This window comes from Spermophilus citellus (assembly GCF_964194105.1).
Source record: "Spermophilus citellus genome assembly, chromosome: 3".
NCBI classification, from domain to species: domain Eukaryota; kingdom Metazoa; phylum Chordata; class Mammalia; order Rodentia; family Sciuridae; genus Spermophilus; species Spermophilus citellus.
In genome coordinates, this window is record NC_138184.1 from 230265186 (window position 1) to 230284203 (window position 19018).

The following is a 19018-nucleotide window of genomic DNA, read 5'->3' on the forward strand; positions in this document are numbered from 1 at the left end:
AAGAAAAACAACAGCCCAACACAAAAATGGGCAAAGGGCTTGCACGGGCATCTCTCTAAGGTACACAAATGGCCAGTGTCACATCATCCGTCATCACAGGGACGCAAGTCAGCATCACAGTGACACCCACTTCACAGGCACCAGGAGGGCTGTGCGCAGTGATGACAGTGCTGGCAAGGTCGTGGGGAGACTGGGATGGCTGTGGGTGACCAGCCTTGGGAGAAAACTGGGCAGCAGTGCCTGAGAAGGCTGAACACAGGAGCACCCACCACGCAGGAGCACCCACCATGCAGGAGCATGCACCACACAGGAGCATGCACCACCAGGAGCACCTACCACGCAGGAGCACCCACCACGCAGGAGCACCCACCACGCAGGAGCATGCACCACCAGGAGCACCCACCATGCAGGAGCACTCACCTCGCAGGAGCACCCGCCACGCAGGAACATGCACCACACAGGAGCATGCACCACGCAGGAGCACCCACCACGCAGGAGCACCCACCACGCAGGAGCACCCACCACGCAGCAGGGCTGCCTCTGAGTGGATGCCCCACAGAAGCTCAAGCTGGGGCTTGGACAGGTACATGCACACCTGTGTTCATTACTCCAAAAGCTGGAGACAAGCCAAATGTCTATTGACAGCCAGCAGGCCTCTATAAAGGATGCATATCGCATGATTCCACTGAGGAACCTAGAGGAGCCAATGTGACGGAGACAAAAAGTAGAAAAGTGGTTGCCAGGGCTGGGGAAGGGGAGGATGAGGAGCCACCATGTACTGGGTGCAGTTTCTGTTTGGGATGATAAAAAATTCTGCAAGTGGATGGCGTTGATGGTTGTACATCATGGTGGACATGCCTTGAGCTGTGTGCTTAAACTGGTACAAAGGAAAAAGTGTACGTTCTATATACACATACTTTACACAATAAAAACGGAAACATATATCTGATTGCTCTAAATACCCTAAATAAGAGACAGAGACTGTTAGATCACATTGAAAAAGCAAGACCAAAGTGGGATTAGAATATACGTTGCTTATAAGGAAACTACTTGAAACAATAAAAGGTTAAGGGCTAGGGTGTGGCTCAGTGGTAGAGTGCTTGCCTTGCATGTGTGAAGCACTGGGTTCAATTTTCAGCTCCACATTAAAATAAATGAATGAAATAAAGGTCCATCAACAACCAAAAAAAATTAAAAATAAATAAAAATATAAAAGGTTAAAAATAATGGGATTGAAAATATGTATCAGGTTAATGGTAGTCAAAATGAAGCTGAAGTAGATCCATCAACTAGACAACAGAGCAAAAGTCTCGGCACCTCTTGGTTCCCTGGTGCTGTGTGACGGTGCTGGCAGCACCTCTGGGTGCAATGTCCAGCTGAGGGTCTGGGCGCCCCACCTGAGTTCTTCTGTGCAGGCCTCTGGGGCTACCTCTTGCCTCCTCCTGGCCCCTGTAACCTCAGGGGACAAAGTCACATGCTATCTGCACATGCTTATGCAGGGCTCGTCACCTTGGCCACTCTCCGTTGGCTAGAAGCCAGTCGCAGGTCCTGCCCATAGTCAGGGTGGGAGTGAGCACACGAGGGTAGGAAGTCCTGGGCTCTTCAACAGAACGTCCATCACGGGGTGAGCATGGGGAACGCTCTGCCCAGGCCGGTTCGGTCATGGGGGCTCCTGGTGCTGTTGAGATCTTTTACAGCCTCACTGATGTCCTGTCCACTCACTCTACGAATTATTGAGAAAGAGGAGTTGAAATTTCAAACTATCAAGGAAATGCAATTTTCAGTTGAAACCTTTCTACAATGAAACCTCCAGGCTCAGGACACGTCACTTATGAATACTTCAGATACCTGAGAAAAACAATTCCAACTCCAGGCAGACTCCCATGGAAGGCCAGGAGGACGCCTTGCTGACCAGTCAATAGAGTCATCGTCGTTCCTGTACCACAGTCAGCACAGCAACAACCCGTCAACGGCCCCACAACCACAGGTGCGAAACTGACAAATAAACCCAGCAATGCAAAAGGCCGAGGCACGATGACTAAACATGGTTCCCCACGAAGGCAAAGTCGTTGGGGCCTTAAAAATGGAGTCTCTGTAGTTCATCTTACCACACATGAAACCATGCTCTATGATCATCTCACAGGACAGGCATTGCACAAAACCCAACAACCATCCACAGGTGGAAAACAGAGTCGCCCCACGAGGGGCAGCAAGAGCCTCCCCCACCTGAGGGGGTGTCTGGGAGGAAAGCCGCCCCGGGGGCCTGCTGGCGAGAGCAGGCGCTGCCCTTGCGCAGGATCAGGCCCAGGGCAGCCGCTGTCAAGCCCAGGTTCGACACCACACTCAGGCCCCCACCATGCAGCCAGCCAGAAGGTGGAGTTTCACATCTCCAGTTGGAAAATTGGGGGGAGTTCAACTGCATTTGTTATCAGACAGCGCGATTCCCTTTCAATACGATTCCCTATCCGGGAAAACCTACAGAGCCAACAAAAGCACCCCTGGACGTGAGCTTAGGAGGGCTGCAGAACATGAGGTCCACGTCGTGGGGTGAACTGCGTCACTCAAAATCCACATGTCACTCAAAAACCCCCGCACCTCAGATTGCAGCTGTGTTTGGAAGTGAGGACTTTTAAAAGACAATTAAACCAAACGTGAGGTCTTTAGCCTGGCCATACCCAAGCTGACCGGTGTCCTTACGTGGAGATGTGATTTGGACACAGATTTGTGCACACGGGAAAGACCCTGTGTGGTCAAGGGAGAGGAGGTCTGTCAGCCAGCCCCCCGAAACCAGCCCACCACCCGCTTCAGTGGGATTTCTCCAAACCATAAGGCCCAAGAATCAGTCTCTGTCCTTTAAGCCACCTGATCTATGGGATGTTTTGTTATGGGAGCTCCGGAAAACTGATGAAATGTGCGTAAAGCATCTGTATTTCTCTATTTGAATAATTAGAAATTGAAGTTAATGAAGAAAGTGGGCTCACTTACTATAGATCAGAACATGAAACAAAACACTTAGGGAAAAAATCAACAAATGGGCAAAATCTCTGCCTCGAGAGTTCACACTGTGCTAAGAGAAAAGAAGAATTAAGTCCATGAAGAGAGACCGTGGCTTAGAAGATCTAGGGCCACCAAGGCAGTTCTGTCCAGCTGACTTCCACAGCACGGGGCTGTCTTCACGCCCACAAACGCTGGTTCTGGTGGCCTTTGGGCCTGTCCCTGTCTTTCCTCAAGCTCTTCCTGACTTCCTAGCACCACGAGGTCAGCAGGCTCATATTGCCTGCCCCTCACTGGGCCCTTCCCTGGATCAGCCGTTCCTCCAAGGGGCCCTCTTCCTCTCCACACGGGATGGTGGTAGAAACCAAGACCTGGACACAGGTGCTTACTGCTTCAGGGCATCCCAGCCTCTCGGCAGACAAAGCGAGAAAGTACGTGAGAAACCCACACAGAGACACGCACACCTGGCCAGCCAAGTGGTCATCCAGCCAAGAACACGCGAACCTCGTCCCAGCTACGAGCTCCATCCCAGGACAGAGCTGCAGGGTTACATCTGAACAGCAGCGCTCAGCCTCGGAGCTGTTCTGTTAAGTAAAAACACAACGTCCAGAGGGTGGCTCAAGCCCTCAGAGCCAAGGACACACCCAGGGAAGGACCATCCCGCAGGCCTGGGGACAGGTGCCCGGGGACCGTCCTGCTGCTGCTCCCGCTCTGTGCTCACAGAAGGCGCCTTTCCAGCTCTGTGACTGCACAGTATGTGCTTGACTCCTGCTTCATGGAAGACGCTTGTTGGCCACTGAAGTTCAGAAGCTGATTAAGGAAACCAGACCCCACCCTCCAGGAACCCACCAAAAAGAGGTGATGCGACAGACAGACGGACACACACACACGCACATGTGCAAGAGCACCCGGGAAGACAGGCAGCTGTGAGTGCTGAGCTGATTTCAGCCTGGCCTCGAGCACACAGCACCTAGTGCTCAGTGGGTGCTTGAAAACACCTTTCTGGTGGAAGTGTGAGACCCAGCCACCCCCAGGAGGAGATGGGTGGACCCACTGGCCTCCTGAGCCTCACAGCACTGAAGGCAGAGTGTCCCTCAAAGTCCAAGGAAGCAGCGGCTCCTCAGAGAGCTCCAGAGCCCCACTTTCCTCTTCCGACACGTCTCCTCCCTGGGCTCGGCCGACTTGAAGATGGCTCATGTGGACTGTGCATCCCAGCGCTGCTGTGTGCCTTCTCAGATGACAGCTTCCAGCTCCTCCTGTCCAGCAAGAGCAGGAAGTGGCCATCGGCTGTCTGGGAGCTCAGAGAGGCCTCTGCAGCCAGGATCTCTATGCACAGCCTGGGAACGGGGTGGGGTCTCTGGGCAACGTGTGGGTCTGGGGCGGGTGTGCAATGAGGGCGTGAGCTCTGACGGTCCTCTGCGAGCCCTGAGGCACATGCGCAGAGGCAGGAGGAAGGGGCGTGTGGCCATGGAGGAGGCGCCTCCACACTTCCTCGGTCCTCGCCTGCTGGGTCTGGGCCCCCCAGGAGTTCTGGGACTCCCTCCAGTGCCCACCACGTTTGTGGGTTGCCTCTGGTGACCTCGGTGCCTTTCCTACTCAGGGAACAGGGCTACTGGGCCACTGCCCAGCCAAACCCCTGGTGCCTGGTGGCCAGCAGTGCTGCTGGACTCGAGTCCAGTCAGGCAGGAGAGCTGCTCCCTGTATTATTTCCCTGAACCGCCCTCCGTGCGTGGACTAGGGCCTCCCAGCTCTGCAGAGAGGAGGTCCTTGCTGTTTCCATCCACAACCTGCATAAACATTAGAGGGAGGAGCCTGGGCTGATGGGTCGGTCCTGTTGGTCCCAAGCAGCTGAATGCTGCAGAGAGAGTGACCGAGAAGCACAAGGTGCAGACCCGACCACGACCACGCCAGAGACCAGGCGAGGGCCAGGAGAGCGCAGGAGCTGCCCGGGGCCTGAAGCTCACCCCTGTGCACGATCCCCAGTGACTTCTGGAGTCCAGTCTCTAAGGGGTCAGAGAAATGTCCTGGACTGAGAGCCGGGAAACTGGGTTCTGATCCTGTGCTTGCGCTAGCTCATTAGGAGTTCAGACATCATGAGAACACGTTGGATTAAAAGGGAATCGACAGTGCCCACCCCACCCCCTGGCGCCTGGTGGCCAGCAGTACTGCTGGGCTCGAGCAGCAACCACCAGCTGGGCCACACACCCGGGATTCCCAGGGTTCACTTTGTTTTATACATGAGTTAGATCATCCGCTGGTTATTCAGTGGCCACAGGCCACGTGAGAATCTCTTGAAAGATGTGGGGCCTTGCTCCAGAGCAGTGCCGGGTGCACACCCCACACAAGGTCGCGGTTCCCCTGAGTCCCAGTTAGGTTCACTTAGAACTTCCTGGTTTTCAAAGTGCTTTCTTCTCTATTAGTTCATATCACTCTTGTCTTTAAATGGGATAAACATGTTCAGCAGCTGGAGACCTAAAACCCCACCCTAATTTAAGGTCTGAAAGAAGAAGGTATCTACAGCCACCAACCTCAGACTCTGCAGCTCAGGGACCTGGGGTGGCCGTAAAACAGGTGCCTGCTGATTTATTATCCAGACATCAGGCCTGAAGGAAAAGCCAGGTGGTTGGCCGGGCAGGGCTTAGTTTTGATTCAATTCTTCATCTCAAAACCGTTGACAGTAGAAAGCGTCTGGAACAATAAATGTGCTAACAGAAAACAAGAGCCACCTCGGCCTGCTAGGCTGCCCATGGAACGCTGGAACGTGGGCAGAGGCCCGTCTGGGGCACTCACACGGGAGGAAGGCATCTCAGTGGCAGCTTGGCCTGGCGAGTGGGGGGTCCCGGCACCCCACCGTGGCCCGGCAAGGGGCCTGCAGGGGGTGGGGGCTGAGGTCTCATTAACACCCCAGAGGAAGAGGGCCTCCTCAGAGAGGCCCAGAACAATTACAGGGTGGCCAGATGAATTCAAAGGGGAACAATGAAGGATTCCCCTCATATCGGGAGCAATCAGCATAATTTATTTCCAAATCAGCAGAGAGGCACGGAGGCAGGCGCGCCCGGCGCAGGGGCAGGCGGTGTGACAGAAATTGTTTTTTAAGCAGTTGCCCTCTGAAAATATTACCCTCTCCCTGACACCCAGCATAATGAGGCCTGATTATCTGTCAGGCCTGTGAAATCAGGAGTCCTTGTGGACCAACGGGAGCCGGCTGCGCCTGCCCTTTCCAGGGCCTTCTGTGTCTTCCTCTTATCTCCCTCTTTGTTCTCATTATCGACGCCCTTTGCTCTGCCCTGTCAGTCGCCTCTCCTCCTGTCCCTCAGAGGAGCATGCTCCTCCCTGCACCCACTGCTCGGGGGCCCCAGGAAGAGCCCACACAGGGCCGAGCCCGAGGGGTACTGGGCACCGTGGAGGCCGAGTGCATTCTGACGAGTACTGCTCTGTGGGAGCAGCCCTGGGGACGGCGCCCACCAGGAGGGCAGAGGAGGGACCGCGAGACCACCGGGGAAGTGGTCGCCCTTCCCAGCGTGTCTTATCCACTTGTGGGAGCGATGAGAAAGAGGGGGACCGTGCTTTCCCGGGGTGGGGGGCGCAGCCAGGGAACATATTTGAATTACGGTGGAATCGACAATGCTCCCCACAGCAACCAACAGTCTGCCACTCACCCGGGCTTCCCAGGGCTCATTTTGATTTGTACCTTGAGTGAGTTTCTCTGCTGGTTGTCACAGGCCACTTGAGAAGGTAAGGTGAGGGGCTGGAGTGAGCAAGTCCAGTGGGGAGCACACCCCAGAGCCGAGGTCCCCCCGGGCTCCTTTCTCTGGTGCTCCCTGCCTGGAGGCAGGAATGCACTAGTGCAGGGTCCATTGTCCCACGTCCACTGCCCTGTCTCAGCAGCGCCTGGCCACAGGCAGGACTGCAGCGGAGCCAGGTCCCCTGAGGTGAGCACGCGCCACCAATCCTCCTGGGCTGTCGAGAAGGTCCCTTAGCTTCAGGATTCCTTCACTCCTTCAGTACAGAGCCGACTTGACCTGGAGGATTTGAGCCATGAAGAGGTGGGTCTGCGACATCTGTCGTCAGGAGACCTACAGGCTCAGCCAGCGGAGAGACTGCTCCCCTTCCCCTCCATGGCAGGCATGCTACACGGGGGCCCACGGGGTTCTGCAGGCTGAGTCGGGAGGGTCTGCTGTACCAGCCCCACAGCCACGCCCCCATGCGCCTTCTGTGTGCCCAGACTTCATGGTGGTGAAGGGACAGCTCATGCTGTCCGCTGCCCATTGAGGAGAAGGAGCAGCACATGTGCAATGCCAAGTGGCACCAAGGTGGCTCCAGTCAGCTGCCCGTCCTGCGTTCAGCCTGATCCGACAGCCAGGCTCCAGCCCTGGGAGAGGAGAGGCAGCCGGCTCCCCCCTGGAAACCGCCTACACTGCTCTCTCCTTCGGAAGTGTGCTGTTTGTTGATCAGCTGGAGCCGTTTGATAAATCTCTCCTTCCATCCCAAGACACATGAAGTCTCCTCCTTTGCCATCCAAGTGAAGGGGCAGCCTCCCCACGGGACACTGCTGTGCCCACACTGGCTGGCCCAGTGGTGGGACAGAGATTCCACCTCCCGAGGAGCTGCTGCTGCCTCGTTCTGATATGGTGGGGGCAGATCTCACTAGGCGAGCCTGGGCTGCTGGAAAACCAGGGCGTCTTTCCACGCACTCCTTCATTTTCATAACTAGGTGGATTCTAAAACACAACTTTTTCCAGCTGTGCAAGGTGTTCATTGCCAACTAAAACTGTTCCTGTTTGAGGTGTAAATCGATGTGCCCTGTGTAATGGGGTCCATCAGTCCATGCGTCTGCAGCCTTACGTAGTCACCCTCTCCTTATCTGTGAGAAGCTAAGATGTGCTCATGTCCAGCGTCAGGAGTGCTGTCGGAGCTAGGAATCCCAGAGATCCCGGAGCCGAGCACCAGGCCTGCACTATTGGCCTGCACACCCGAGCCTCCTGCACTTCGGCCACACGGCCCTTCTCCCGGCCCCACCTGGCAACCACTGCTCTGCGCCTTGGAGCTCAGCGAGTAGGGATCCTGCACACAGGGAGGGGGAGGATTTGCCTCGCTGTGTCTACCTAGTCATGGCAAACGGTGGGATTCCCTTCCCGGTGAAGGCTGGATGGCGCTCCGTGGTCTGCACAGGTCACCTTTCCTCCACCCTGCCACCCACTGTGAATAGTGCCACAATCAGCAGGGGAGTGCAGCTGCCTCCTCCACGTCCTGACTTCCTTTCCTTCCGTGGACACAGGACAGTGCTGACACGTGCAGCATGTGTTGAAGAACCTCCAAGCTGTGCCCACGTTCACGTCCAACAGCACACACCTCCCCTCTCTCGCATCCGGCCTTTTTGGTAGGAGCCGTTCTAACAGGGTGACTTGGTGTGTCTTTGTGGTTTGACCCCTGATCACTAGGGATGCGGAGTAGAGTTTCTTATGACTGTTCATATGTGTCTTTGGAGAAATGTCTATTCAAGTGCTCGGACCATTATTTATTTGGGTTATTTGTCTGACCTGGTTTTTGCTACTGGTTTGAGGTCCTCGTGCGTCTTGGAGGCTGAGAGCTCATCACGTATGAAGGTGTTTTTTCCATCCCACGGGTTGTGTCTTCCCTTTCCAGTTTCTCTGGCTGTACAGAAGCTTTTCAGCTTGATAGAAATCCTACTTGTCTACTTTGTCTGTTGTCTGTGCTTTGGGGTCATGTCCAAACATGTGTGTGTGTTTTCATATTTATCTCCCTCAAGTTATTTTTAACATTCCCTTTGAATTTCTTCTTTGACCTAGTATTTATTCAAGAACGTGTTGATTAATCTTGACCTTTGTGTTGATTTTCCAATATTCCAATACTTATTCATTTCATACCACTGTGTTCAGGAAGATGCAATGTGGCCCGACCTGCGCTTCATCCTGGAGGACTCGGTGCCCACTCCTGCCGTTGTCCTCTCTGTGTCTGGAAGGCCCATGGGACCACAGTGCTGTTCAGTTTCTGTCTGGACAGCTCTCTGTGTTGACTGCAGGTATTAAGACCTCTGTATCACCGTGCGGCTGCCTGCTTCTCCCTGGGTTTCGGCTAATGTCTGCTTTCCTGTTCAGGAGCTCCGTGATGGAAGGCATATATCTAGAACTGTTACGTCACTCTTGATGAATCGATCCCTTCATCTTTGCACAGCAGCTGTCTCGGGCTCCTGTGATGGCTTTTGACTCAGAGCCAGTTTGTCCAACGTGACTGTAAACAGTCGCCACCCCCAAGGACTAGCTTCTTCCACCCCTTCACCTTCAGCGTCTGTGTCTTTAAAGCTGAGTGAGTCTCTGGAAGGGGGCACATTGTTTGATCTTCTTTTGGTTTTGCTTTGGTCATTCAGATACTCTGTGTCTCTTGATTGAAGAATTTAATCCATTTATATTTAAAGCACTTATTGTTAAATGAGGACTTACCATCCCAGGCTATTATTTTCTGAATGTTTGCAGATCCTTTGTTTCTTTCCTCCTTTTTTGAGGACTTCCTTTGTGACGATATGCTTTGATTCCTTTATCTCTTATATCTCTTGCAGACTCTTTCTTTGTAGCTACTATAAGGTTAACATAAAATATCCTATGACTATACCAGTCTATTTTAGGCTGATAACTCTGGTCACATACAAAACCTTATGATTTTACTTCTCTTTCACCAAGACTTTTATGTTATTGATGTCTCAATTTACATATTTTGTTGTATTTATCCATTAATAAATTATGTGGTTATAGTTATCAACATGATCATTGTAGTAATAGAGCATTCTGAGTTTGACTATACCCTTACCTTTACCAGTGAGTTTTGTACTTTCATAAGTCTTCATCTTACTAATCCTTTCATTTCAACCTTAAGAATCCTTTTTACAATCTCTTGTAAGGTGAGGCCAGTGTTGATGACCTTCTCAGCTCATCTGTGAAAACCCTTATCTTTCCTTCATTTCTGAAGGACGGCTCCCCCCACCGCAGACACTGATCACACCATTCCACACACTCCTGGCCTTCAAGGTTTCTTTTGAAAAATCCATGGATCATCTTATGGGTGCCTTTTTGCATACAACAAGTCTCTTGATATTGCATTTTTTCATTCAGTTTATTCTACTCTTCACCTCCAGAGTTTCTCTTTGGTTCTTTTTGTGGTTTCGGTGTGGTTTTTGAACATCTTGTTTTGCTCATGCATTATTTTCCTCATCAGCCAAGCCAGCGGCTAAGAACCCAGTTACTTTTCCGTAGTGCAGCACCTCAGTGTTCGAGGTAGTAAGCCTCCACCACCCCGTCAGAGATAGCCTGGCCATCTACCTGTGCTGGTGCATGACCCACCGAGACTCACACATGCCGTCTGCAGGAACCGCAGGTCGTCTGCAGGAACCGAGGGCTGTGGGGAGAGGCACGTGGAACGCTGGGGGCATGCTGGCTGCTTGGAGGGAGAGCCACAGGTGATAGGTGACACGCACTGCATGGACCACGGCAGGCCTCTGGGTGGAGTCCATGAGACAATCAGTAGAAGCCGCAGGCCTCTGTGGAGTTCCACACCCAGCTGCTGCGAGCCCTGCACCTTTTCCCTGCTTCTGGCTGCACCAGGTACTGAGCCATCCAATCCCCTCAGTGTCCCGGGTGGGGGAGAAAGAAGCAGCCCCTTGAGCATCTGGAACAGCTTTTTTGTGGCACCACGCTGTGCCCCTTTCAGGGAAGGGTGAGTGGGTGCAGGGAAACTCTTCTTGTGACCCTTTAATGTGCGTATTCCGGGGTGTTCAGAATGGTATAGCCTCTGCACGGGACACGGGGGCTACCAGGACACTCTTCCCCGCTGGGCTTCAACATCAGCGTTTCTGTTGGGGGTGAGGCTAGAACCTCCCTCACTTACTGGAGAGCAGGCCTCGCCCAGCAGGGAGCTGTGGAGGCTGGGAGAGAGGGTGTGCTCTCGGCCTCTGGTGCCGACCCTGAAGTCCACAGGGCGCAGGCAGGACCTAGGTGACAATCAAGTGGAGTCACCAGCGCAGCCTGACACCGAAGGCAGGCTGGACTCCCTCTGGGCAGCCTGGACGGGCACGCCGCTGCCCTCCTCCACCTCATAGGGGACTGGGGGTGGGGGGGCAGAAGCCTGTGGCCTCACGCACTGGCCTGGGGGCCACAGAGGCGGAAGGAGGGTCCATCCGACAGAAGCTGGAGCTGCTGTGGGCTCGGCGGCTGCCCCACATCAGCACGGTCAGCCAGCGCCAGGCCACGCGTGGGAGACACACAGGCCAGCCCTGCTCTGCCCGAGTCCACTACCCCAAGAGGCCACCGAACCCACATGTTCCCAGTATTGCACAAGGATCCTGGGCTCCTGAGCACAGGACTGAGGAGGGGAAAGGCGGGCAGACCCCACACAGACGGCCAGAGCTCCCATCCTGGGGCCAAGGGGGCCTGGGACCCGTCCCTGCCTCTGCGAGCTCAGAGAGGCCGCTCAGACTGTGCTGGACGCCAGCTCTGTACTCAGGGACAGGAGGCGGAAGGAAGCTCCCATGGGTCGACTCTATGACGTGCCAGGAGCCTCAGGGTGACGGGGCTGTGCCTGGAGGACTAGCGGAGCTGCCCAGCGGAGCTCCCTCACACACATCCCAGGTGGCACGCGGCACGGCCCAGGGTCCCTTCTGCTTCCTCGTGCGCACCACAGCCACCACGTGCCACTGAGGGGCTTGGCATCTGGCGCAGTGTGGCAGCTCTCGGTTCCTGTGCAGCCCCCTGCCCTGGAGATGGAGAGGCTCCCCACTGAGCTACCTGGAAGTCGGCTTCCAGATGACAGGGCAGGGGCTCTGTGTCTGTGTGTGTCTGAGCGTGTGCACGCGTGTGTTCACAAATTGGCACAAAAAGAAATCGTAGTTGTTTACACACAGTAGACACTGATGGTTGATTTGAGGTCACGAATATCACATATCTAACTCTAATAAGTGAACTTAAATCGTTTTCCAAAAACTGTGTGGAAAGTGACTCTGCTTTAACACAGGCACAGTGGGAGGATCAGCTCAGTCACTCTACAGACACAGGCGCAGTGGGCTAAGGCAGCCGCACAGCTTCTTGACAAAGTTACGCTGGGTCCTACACACGCTGCGTCAGGTTCACGCAGGGCCACAGGATCACGTGAAGACCCTGCGACTCGACTCAGCCACAGAGTTTCTGAGCCAGGGACCCTTCAAAATTTTAACAAATGGTCTAATTTCATCATCCCACCAAAAAAGGGCGGAGGGGGGAGGGGGAGGGGGAGGGAGAAGGAGAAGAAGGAGAAGGGGAGGAAGAAGAAGAAATAATACACATATAAGCAGACATCAGCATTTGATTCAGAAGGCTCCAGGGCCAGCAGACTCCATGACCTTCAAGTCAAGGCCCGATCGCCTCAGAGGCTGGGGAACAGGGTGTTGCTGTGTCCGCTGTGCGACGGGCTCTCCTCCGACAGAGGCTCAGGGCTGCTGCTGGGGGGACCGGGGTTGAAGCGGCGCGTGGCCGTGTGCTGGCGGGCTGCACATGTGGGCTCTTGGTGCCCACAACTCACCTACTGGATCTTTCTGTCGTAGAGTCCCTCCAAGGGCATCAAGAGTGGCCAGCCAGCACTCCCTCCACATGGCCGCCCTGATTGGTGCCCACCCATGAGAGCAGGCTCCCTTTCCCTCCCCGGGCCAGCGCTCCTGGCCTTTGTGATAACAAGGATTCTCACTGAGTAAGGGGTATTTCATGGTGGTTTAGAGCTGGGTCTCCCTGATGATTCCAGGGGAGCTGCCCTGCCATCCGCAATCCCACGGCCGGGCGCCTGTGCCCCGGAGAGAGACACCTGCACTGCGGGTGGCAGCACCGCTCACCACACCAAGAGACGCGAGCAGGCCGGCGTCCATCCCTGGAGAAGGACGAGGCAGATGTGGTCCACGTACACCACGCAGACTCTCCAGCCACAGGGAAGAACGGGATCCCGTCACACACGCGGTGTGGATGGAAATGGAGACCATGGTGCTAAAGGAATTAAGCCAGCCAGAGGCAGAGGCCAAATGATCCCCAGGGTGGACCTGACGGTCAGTCTCATGGAAGTGGAGAGTAGAATGGTGGTTTTTGGAGGCCAAGGAGGCAAGGGAGGGAGGCCGGGGAGGGAGGCCAGGGAGGCTGACCAGTGGGTGCAAGTCAGATAGGAGGAGCCTGCTCTGACATGCAGTTGCACAGCAGGGTGACCGTGGACAAGGAAGGAGTAGTATATGCTAAAAGCAAGTATTTTTGATATTTCATCATGAAGAAATGTTCTGCATTTGAGGAGATGCATGTTTAACCTGGTTTAAACATTATACAATGTATGCATGGGTCAAAATATCACATGTACCCCAATAATATGTACATTTTTATGGTTTTATGGATCAGTTAAAATAAATCTAAATTAAACATTTTAAGATGTTTTTTCTTTGATTATATGTGTAAAAGGATCAGGTCAGATGCCCAGGTGCATTTCTTGTGCCATGCAGACATTTCTTTATGTATTTGTTTCCTTTTTTTGCAATAATCCCTCAGAGTTATTTAGTTTACTGTTAATAGAAGATTATCAAAAGAGCATTTATTACTCAGCATGGTAGCAGCCGGGGATTTAATTCTAATATTTCTAGAAATGTGTTTAAAAAGCTGTGTGCTTATGTGTGTGTGTGTGTATCTCCGTCCACATGAACACACAGACGCTGGGTTTTGTTCAGTTTAATGCTATAATCTCACTGGAAAAAAGCACCTGTGCAAAATAAAAATCTCAAAGAATGGGTCAATAGCCATTGAGAACAGTGTTGGAACAGGTGTTGCATGAAGATCTTTGATCTCACAGACCCTTTTAAAAGTGTCAGAGACAAAGTACGTGTCTACGTCAAAGAGAAAACCCGCACGTATTGTTTCCTGAAGTAGAGAGGTTTTTTGATCAATGCAAACTTTGCTCTATTGCCTGATATTTCAAGGGACCCAGTTGAAAGAACAAAAGCCAAGGGAATTAGATGCAGGGACACTATTCTTCCTTGAACCACAGATGCCACAGGAAGAGGAATGACGAGCGAGGAGAGAGTCCCAGGTACGTCCCAGAAACTAAGCCAGGACCTAGACACGTGTCTACCACGATGTGCTGCGGCTGTCCGAGCCTGCTCTGCAAGCAGAGAGCCGTGTGCAGCCGAGGTAGGCTGCTGGGGCGCGGTACAGGGTGGCGGGAAAGCACGGGCTTCCCAGAGCATCCCAAGCCAGGCACCTGGAGCTCAGGGCCACCTGAAAGATGGAACACTGAAGGACCCAGAGAGCTGGCATGGATGGGGGCTGTGAAGAATATTTACTACGTGACAAATTAAAACAGAATTTGAACGACACAGGTACCCTGGTATATTTATTTTAAATGTTCATATAAAATATTTTCTTTACATTTATTTTTAAATAGAATTCTTTTGGCAATAGTTACATTTATGAAACAAAATGAAAATTACCAGGAAGAGTGGCACTGTCTGCATTTTCATGAACCCCCTTGTGTGTGACGGGAGCAGGGCTGGGCCCCAGGGTACCTGCACACTCTGGCTGCTGGGATGCAGTGTTTTGGCTGAAGTCTGTGCGAGAGCCCAGCCGCTCCCGGACCTGTACAGAGGGTCCCCGACTGAAGAAGGTTCAACGTGGGATTTTTTTTTTACTTTACATTATGATGGTGAAAAAGTGATGTGCATTCAGTGGAAGCCGTCCTTAGAATTCTGAGTTTTGATCTTTTCCTGGGCAAGGCTGGGCGGCAGTGGTGAGCTGGCCCCGGGGCAGCGGTCATGGGGTGCTGTGGAGCTGACCCGCAGTGCTCCATGGTGAGGCGGACCCTGTGTGTTCCCAGTCACAGTGTTTTCAGCTCCTGAGGGTGTGTCGGGGCACACTCCGTCCTTCATGGCCTTTCCAGACCGTCACAGGCTCTTTCCTTTGATACGACACCAAAACTTGGCAAGTAGTCGTTTTGTAAACTTCATGGGCTCTTTTCCCGTGTACATGACAGTAGAATCCATTTTGATGTGATCATACCAGCACGGAGTGCATCTGACTCTAGTTAGGGCCCCGTCCTGTGGGTGCACCCAATGGTGAGATGTACACAGGAAAGTGATGTCGCTCCCTCCACTGTGGTTCCTTTTCCTGTCCCCCTCCCTTCCTGTCATTCCCCTGGTCTGATCCACTGAACTTGTATTCTCCCCTTTTCCCCCTTATGGTGGGTCACAATTCCCAATAACTAAGCTATGGAGCTCACCCAGGCGCTCTTCAACAGATGAATGGATAAAGAAAATCTGGTACACTCACTCACACATACACACACACGCACGCACGCACACACACAATGGAATATTACTTGGCCACAAAGAAGAATGACTTTATGACATTTGCCAGTAAATGGATGGATCTGGAGACTATCATGCTAGGTGAAATAAGCCATCAGTTTTTAAAGATCAATTGCAATGTAGCTACTCCTGTAATCCCAGGGACTCAGGAGTTGGAGGCAGGAGGATCACAAGTATGAGGCCAGCCTCAGCAACTTAGCTAGACCCTGTCTCAAAGCAAAAAATGAAAAGAGCTGAGTTGCCTCATACTTGTGATCCTCCTGCCTCCAATCCCTGTACAAAAAAAAAAAAAAATCAGTTGCATGTGAAACTATTTCAATGAAGTCTCTTGGTCCCTTATCTAATTTGAATGGCCTTTGACCCACCCATGATTCTGTGACCTCGCACATTTTTGCTTATCTACTGAGTTGTGAAGATCTTCTGAATGTCTTCCCTTATTATGTAATAATATCTCCACTGATGGCATCGGAAATGTCTCTTAGCATTGGAGAGCTGTCAAGCTCATGGCAGCAAATCACATTTCCCCAAATTCTAGCTTTCCCTTGGAAGGTTGGATTTCATTACTGGCCATAAACGCCCCCCGCTGCTGTCCTTGCCGTGAAGGCTCACTCTGCTTGTTTAGAGAAAAGCAATCAACAGATATTAGATTCTGAGTAAGCACAGCGTGCGGCTGGCTCTGCATGCCAACTGGAAACAGCATGAAGGCCAGCCCTGCAACTCGGTCCCCAGGGGCTTTACTCAGCAACCGTCACAGGAGCTGCAGCCGGGGCCCGGGCTACTCCCCATGACCCACACAGCATTAGAAGGGTGGGCACTCTGGGGTTGGCACCCAAGACACTCAACAGCTTCACTGCTTTGTCAAAACAATTTTAAGTGCAACTGGTATTTCTGTGGGTTTGTTTCCCTGGATGAGTGTGTCAGTGTCAAAGGCAGTGACTGTGGACCCCGCTCTGTGGTCAACACTCTGTGGTCCACTGTGACTGGTGCCAGGGGCCAGCCTTTTCACCACTGTTGCTTGGGCACCATCCACACAAATGCTGACACTGCAGGAGAGGCAAGTAGTGTCCAGCACTTTATAAAAGTAGTCTTCATCCTGCAGGTCGTCTGCAGGGGCCCTGGGGTCCCCAGGGGTCTCAGACGACCTTGGAGTACGCTGACATCCACAGGAGACGGTGCCTCACTCCCAACGTCCCCTGGAGGCCCCGGGAGGCTGCTGGAGGAAGAGGAGTCTTCATATGAGCATCGAGAAGATGCAGAAGAGCTGCCCATGAGTGAAGGGATGCTGTGTTCTGGACCAAGAATGTTCCCAAAGGATGGTGTTAAGATCATGTCCCCGTGCAGCCAGGTCCAGAGGTGGGCCTTGGGGATGTGATTAGATCAGAAGTCTCCGACCTCATCGGTGGCTTAATCCACGACGGCTAAATGGACTGGCGGAAGGTGGGCTCCTTGGAGAAGTGGATCACTGGGGGTGTGCCTGGGAGGGCTCCTGGTGTGCTCCCTCCTCCCCTGCTCCTCCTCCTCCTCCTCCTCCCCCCTCCCTCGATCCTTCCTGGCTGCCATGAGCCGAGCACCTTCCTCTGCCATGTCCTCCGCCAGATGCTCTGCCTCAGGCCCAGCACGACGGAGCCACCCACATGCACTGAAACCATGCGCCAAGCCGTCCTCCCTGAAGTTGGGCTTCTCAGGGGTAATGGTCCCCGCGAGGCAAAGCTGACGGCCACTGGTGACAAAGGGGCACACAGCTGCCAGGGAAGAGGGCCTGACGCAGGGGCTGGCGTCCCACCGTCTCACCGTCTGCTCCACCTGACCCTCGTTGTTCTCTGTAAATCAGGGTGTTGACCGCTACCCCGTACACTGTTGAAGGATGTGGTCCAAAGTGAGTCCGAGGGCCAGCACTCGTCCAGTGTCAGCTGCATCTGGAGCCTTGGATTCCATCTGTCGTCGATTTGAATTCAAGAAAGAAGTAAGGAGGCAGAACAAGGTAGCTGAGTGCTTGGATTAAGTACCTGTGAACCTCTCCTAACCTGACAGCTTCAGAGCCCTGGGTGACAAAGGCTCCCATGTCTGATAAAAAGCGAGCTCCCCAGAATGCCACCAGGAGTTCCAACGCCTGTGCGTGGATCATCAAATGTCACTTGGGAGACGAGACTCCAGGATAGCTCGGGTCATCAAACTCAGAGGCCCTGTGGACACCAAAGCAATTTAAGCACCTCATAAAGGGGCTTTCTTTGTATATAGGGCTGCACCGTTGTCTCATGGTCTCTCAAAAGTCAGTGCACATGGTCTGCAGTGATTTTAAAGCAAGTTGCTGTATTTTCAGGTTAAATTTCCAAATATATATGTTTGTGCATTATTTTTAATTTAAAAAATAGATTATGCATTATAGGAAGGACCCACAATCTGAAATGGATGCCATGTTCCAGAGAGTCTGTGGGCTGCTGAGCTTGCAGAGGAGACCCAGCCACAGCACCCGCACCTTGGTGAACGGTCTTCCCAGTTTCAGGCTCTCTGTTGCTAAGTAGTATTTGATTCAGCCCCAAAGGTTCCCTGAAATCCTGCCGGGAGCAGAACACCCTGGGTTCCCTTATACCACAGAACCCATCAGTCCTCTCAGCGTGCAGACGTGAACTGAAACAGCTTGGAGACTGGGCTTGGAGATTTGGAGGTGTGGTCCCCTTATCTCTGCCCTGTACCCAGCAGGGTATTCTCCCCCATGAGACTTTTCACAAACCTTCCAGTTGAAATCAGTCACCTGCTATTCTGTGGGTCCCAAACGCTTCCTGGCCTTGATCATTCCAAATGTCACCTGCCTACCTGTGTGTTCTGCTGTTGTTCCTCTAGACACCACTGGCCACCACCTGAGTGGTTGCTGGCCACTTATATCTCCAGTCACATTATGAGTTTCCTGCAGGAAGATATTGTCTCTTCGATATTTGTTTGTCCCAGAAAATAACAAAGTGGGTCTTCCAAAAACTTGCTTAAAATTGTGTTAAGTAGTTTCTCTCATGGTCAAGTGACCAGGAATGTGACGAAACCAGCACTGGGACCCAGACCTGCTGACTCAGTCTGTAGCTCACTGATGTTTCCTGCACAGAACACCCACAAGACAGCTCCATTTCAGCAGCTGTAAACACTTCCACCAGCAGCTGTCAATCCAGTCAAAAGAAAGCTCCAGGAACCCTCACAAAAGATGTCCATCACCACAGCCCCCCACCCACATGGTACACATCACAGGCTAAGTCAGCGCCAAGAACCCCTTACTAACAGAAACCAAGAAATACTAGCAGATGCCATCAGATACCAAGCAGGTACCCAGACACCACCAGAGCCCATCAGACACCCTCAGGTAGTACCCAGATACCACAGATGCCATCAGATGTCCAACACACCCACAGACACAAGAGAGTCCACTGTACACCATGCCCTGCTACCCAGACACCAACAGATACCCAACATGCACCCACAGACACCAAGAGAGCCCATCAGACACTGTCAGGTGTGACCCATCTACTGGGTTTCGACCCAATAATAGCAACAATTCCAACTATATGCCCCCAGACCACCGGGGGGTCCACCAGATTCCACACAGACACCACCAGCGGCCAAGGGCTGTCACCACTGCACGTGCTCAAGGTCACGCACCGGCACTAATCAGAA